Raw genomic sequence first — 5,684 nt, 5'->3', positions numbered from 1 at the left:
TCTTTCCCTCAGACTCCCAGGCCAGGACTGGAGGATAGGGAGTTTGCATGCCATCATTGTTCTCATGCTAAACTATATCCTCCAACCCAGCCTTTACTGGCAATAAAGGTTTTATTCTGTTCTCTAACTGCTTCTCTTTCACTAAGGTCTGAACACAACCCAGAGTGGACCTTTAACAATGTCAGCCACTTCCCTGCTCAAAATCCTTCAGCAGCCTCCTATTTCACTCAGAGGAAAGCCAGTGTTTACCACAGCCTTTAAGCAGTGGTGTGCTGGTAGATGTTCAAACACCAACAATCAGAAGTATAAACATGTATTTGTACATAAGTTTATTGTCAATTTTACTGATAGAAAGATAGCATGATAGTATGTAATTTCTAAACTATAAAAATGTACATGCAAAAAATCTGCACAAATGTCTATTATCAAATGTATTCATAATTGTTAAAACTTAGAAGCAACCAAGATGTTCTTAAGTAGGTGAAAGGATCAATAAACTATGGTACATCCAGATGATGGAAGGTGTGCTATCAAGCCATGAAAATCCATGAAGGAACCTTAAATGCATATTACTAAGTGAAAGAAGCTAATTTGAAAAGGTCACATACTATATGTTTCCAGCTACATAACACTCTAGGAAAGGCAAAACTATACAGACAGTAAAAATACCAGTGGTTAGCAGGCGATAGGAGGGAGAGAGAAATAGATAGTGCACAGAGGATTTTTAGAACAGTGACCTATCCTATACCATATATAGATAGATAGATAGATAGATAGATAGATAGATTATATATACACACACACATATATACACATATATAATACTCTTCATTGTTAATTCTATATAAATTAATTATAACATAATGCTTTTGTTGACTTTTTAGAAAATTTTGTATTCATTACTGGATAGATAGATAGATAGATATAGATATATATGCCTAAGCGATCATTAGGATAGGTCAACCGAATGCCAAATGACCGGCCGGTAGCTATGATGTGCACTGACCACTGGGAGGCATACACTCAATGCAGGAGCTGCCCACTGTGGTCAGTGCCCTCCCATAGTCAACCTCCCGTGGTCCCTCCCCACAGCCAGCTGACTCTGATTGACTCTGATTGGCTTCAATTGCTGGCTAGGCCAAGGGACCCTCCCCCCCCGCCCCCATGCACGAATTTGTGCACCAGGCCTCTAATGATACTATAATGGTGAATACATGTCATTATACACTTATCAAAAACACATAGAAGGTACAACACCAGGAGTGAATCCTAATGTAAACTACGGATCTTTGGTGATAGTGATGTGTCAATGTAGGCTCATCATAACAAATATATCTCTGTGGTTGGGGATGTTGATAGTGTGTATGTGTCTGTGGTGGGGGGGATTGTGCATGCTTGGGGGAAGATGATCTATGAGAACTCTCTATACTTTGTGCTAAATTTTCTGTGAACCTAAAACTACTCTAAAAAATAAAGTCTATTAAAAAAACATATAGACCTGGCCAGTGTGGTTGCTCAGTGGTTTGAGCATTGTCCTGTACACCAAAAGGTAAGGGGCTCAATTCCCTGTCAGGGCACACATCCTGGTTGTGGGTTCCTTCTCTGGTTGGGGCTCGGGCAGGAAGCAACCGAACAATGTTTCTCTCTCTCTCTCTCTAAAATCGCTCTATCCGCTGAGCCAAACCGGTTAGGGCCTGAATATATTTCTGACATAAATGTTGGTTGATTTCTTTGTTAAAGAGCAAAAGGAAGAGTGAAATATAGAGATGTATCTCAGAATTTCACAGGTTCATCAATGGCATGAGTGACTTCTTTGTTAAATTGGATATTTTTTATAATGGAAAAGTATTTCCTCATATTTATGTGTCACAATGTAATGACTACAGACACAACACCCATTTTAGTTTTATCTGCATTATTAACATTTCTCTACCACTTTCTTAAATCTATACAATCAATACATAAAGACATGGTGTGTAGTGTTCACCTATTTTCACTCCATAAATACTCCATCATGGCCAATTTCAGGCTACCAATGAGATCTCACTGATCTGGGTCATAAATACCCCCAAGGGCATAGGTAATAGTAAAATGTGGTAAACAATTAGAATGTGATGGGTTTTGAGCATTACTTTTCTTTTACTGTAATTAATTTATTTTTACATTTATATAATTTAATTTTTACCAATGGCTATGTTTAAAACAAGTTCACAAAATGTAACAATTGGCTCTTGTCCACTGGTATGAGCCTGTTCTGTGACTGCACAGCCTGTAATGTTCTGCTAAGGTGAAGACAAGACAGCATGGCTATAAATGAAAAGTTGAATAGAATAGCTATCTGGTCCCTGAATGAATGGATTCTCCTATTCCTTCTTTATTAAAGTTCTCACTGAACTATTATTAGGTTATAATAGCATACTTCCCTCATATACCTAAGTATTATTTAAAATAAAATCTGATTTTAAAGTGCTGGAATAATACATATATATAGTTTTATAATATAATAATATATTTAATATAATATATAATTAAATAGTATAATCCTATATAATAAAAGGGTAATATGCAAATTGATCCTAACGGCCAAACGACCAGAAATGAGCAGTCACCATGACGCACACTGACCACCAGGGGGCAGACGTTCAATGCAGTAGCTGCCTCCTGGTGGTCAGTGCGCTCCACTCAGCCACAAACTGGGCCGATAGCTGCGAATGCAGCAGCAGTGGTGGTAGCCTCTCCTGCCTCCGTGGTAGCGCTAAGGATGTATGACTGACGGCTTAGGCCCAATCCCCCGGGGAACAGGCCTAAGCTGGCAGGTAGACATCCCCCGAGGAGTCCTGGACTGCGAGAGGGTGGAGGCCGAGCTGAGGGACCCCCCAGCCTCTAGTTAACAATATAACATTTAATGACAGTATAATAGAATATACTTAATATGAGATGTAATTAATATATGTTTATACTATTTTATATATAACTAGAGGCCCAATGCACGAAATTCGTGCACTCGGGGGTGGGGGGGGTGTTCCCCAGCCTGGCCTGTACCCTCTCACAGTGAGGGAGCCCCACAATCAATCTCCCCAAAGAGGTAGGCCCCATCCACCCATCTGGGCTCCTCAAAGGATTGCCCCAAAGAGGTAGGCCGGAGCCAAGGGTCCCACCTCTGCGCTGTGCACATAGCATCAAGTCCCCACCCACCCATGCGCAACTCGCTGTGCACACAGCCCCACCCACCCGCGTGCGCCCGCTGCACATGCAGCCTCCTGGTGATGGATTGTTAGGGCGTGAGGGCATCATGGCGTGAGGGCATGATGACCACATAGGCTTTTATTAGTATAGATAATATATATAATATATAGTAGTGCCTTATAAAAGGGGGAGAAATCCCTGGTCCCTTCCCCCATGTGAGGACACAGTAAAAAGTCTCCACCTATGGACCAGAAAGAGGGCCTTCACAAGAACTCAACCGCACTAGCAACTTGATCTTGGACCTCCTAGCTTACAGAATTGAAATAAATGTCTGTTGTTTATAAGTCACCCATTCAGTAATATTTTGCTAGTAGCCTGAATGGACTAAGACAGTTGCCCTCTGTTTAACTTATTTAACTCATGTCCTTCCACTGCCACTCCCTCCGTGCACAGACACTGCCTCACTGCATCTGACTCCACAGCTGGGCTGCTCCCCACTGTGTGGACCTTCCCCATGTTTGGACTCTGACTCCTTTCTCTGGACTACTGGTCAGTGTAGACACCTGCCTTATGTTGCCTCACCTAATGGCTTTAGAACTGAATTGTTTAGGAAGGGAAAGGAAAAGAAAAAAAGAGGGAAAAGAAACTTCACTTTAACAAGCACACTACACTTTTTAAAAAATATATGTATATATTTTATAATATATTTTATTGATTTTTTACAGAGAAGAAGGGAGAGGGATAGAGAGTTAGAAACATCGATGAGAGAGAAACATCAATCAGCCGCCTCCTGCACACCCCCTACTGGGGATGTGCCCGCAACCAAGGTACATGCCCTTGACTGGAATCGAACCTGGGACCCTTCAGTCCGCAGGCCAATGCTCTATCCACTGAGCCAAACCAGTTAGGGCCACTTTTTATTTTTTATTCACAGAATAAGTCTATATTCTTCCAAAGAGATTACTTTGAAAAAAACCCCTAATTTGGATATATAGAAATACTGATAACATTAGTTGTATATAATACTTTATACATTATAAATAATTTTCTTTGCAACATTGTGAGATGAGTAGAATAGACATTCTCAAAGTCCTAAATTTAGAAGTAAGGAAACTAAGACTTTACAGGCATTATATATATATATATATCAATAAATTCATAAATAGGAGATATGTTAAACTTAGATATGTTAAACTTAAGAGTAAATAAAATGGTAATTGTCCAGAACCAGTACCATAAAAATGATTTATTCAATCACAAGAATAGCACATTGGTAAAGTAAAAATGGATAAGATATTTTTTCTAGAAAGCATGATTTGAGTTTCTACTATTACACTAGGAAAGGAGACCAAAAACATAGATATGACTGTCTGGGCAACCATCAAATCAACAACCCACTATATTCTCTTGGCATATATTAGGAAAGGGGGATTTGAAAGGCATTGTGCCTATTTGGCATGTCCACACTTAGGAAAATTTGTATCTCCAAAGCCCATTTTGGAACATGAAAACATGGCTTGTTTGTTTTGTTCCCAGCCAAACAAAATGATCAAGTGACTAAAATAAGAAGACAGCTGCTCTGGGCCCTAAAACAGGCGATTGCAGAAGCCCAAGGTGGAAGAAAGGATATTAGAAGTCAGCTCAAGGTTATGGGGGGGATTAAATGAGATCCTGTATACAAAGCCCCCAGCAGAACACCTGGCTTCTATCAAGCCCTGGATCAGTAGGGGAAAAACAAATGAACTAAAATTTGTTTGACTGCATTTATCTTAGGAGGGAAATAAGTTCCCAGGGGCGCCGGGGCTGGGGGACCTGAGGCTGCGTCCCCTTGCCCAGCGGGGCTTGACAGGGGAACTGAGGCTGGGCTGGGGGATCAGAGGCTACACCAGGGGACCTGAGGCCACACCCCCTGCCTAGCACCAGGCTGGGGACTTGAGGCTGTGCCCCCCTGGCCAGTGGGGCTTGACAGGGGACCTGAGGCTGCGCCTCCTGCCCCAGTGCCGGGGCTGGGAGACCTGAGGCTGGGACCCCCTGCCCACTGGGGCTTGACAGGGGTGGGGCTGTCCAGGTCTGGGTCTCACACGATTTCAAGGCACATGCAGGTGGGCGGGAACTTGACTCTGGGTCCCGTGGCATGCCCCAGACTCTGTCAGGAAGGAGATTTTCATATACATTTTACTAATTTTCTTTCATCTCTGACACTTATATTATAGAGAAAGGGCAAATAGCAACATTAAAATATTTTCTCTAATTAATTCCCTTTTAATGTGCATGAATTTCATGCACCAGGCCACTAGTAGAGTTCTATAAATATACAGGCATCAAATAGGACTTATATTATTAGCACAGACCCCAAGTTAATGTCAAGCTTTTAAAGGATATCTACACTAATAAAAGAGAAAAATGGTAATTGGTGTATGACGCTACCCTTTTCATTGGCTAATCAGGGCTATATGCAAATTAACTGCCAACTCAGATGGCAGTTAACTGACAACAAA

The 5,684-nt window shown here is 41.4% G+C and overlaps 1 protein-coding gene across 1 annotated transcript in view; it reads right to left on the bottom strand.

The window, feature by feature from the left end:
• GYS2 (glycogen synthase 2) overlaps positions 1 to 5,684 on the bottom strand; it is a 44,255-nt gene that overhangs the window by 8,009 nt on the left and 30,562 nt on the right. The window lies entirely within an intron of this gene.

Source organism: Myotis davidii, unplaced genomic scaffold, assembly GCF_000327345.1.
Source record: "Myotis davidii unplaced genomic scaffold, ASM32734v1 scaffold346, whole genome shotgun sequence".
NCBI classification, from domain to species: Eukaryota; Metazoa; Chordata; class Mammalia; order Chiroptera; family Vespertilionidae; genus Myotis; species Myotis davidii.
The sequence above is the reverse complement of the archived record's forward strand: the minus strand, read 5'-3'. Positions and strand labels throughout refer to the sequence as shown.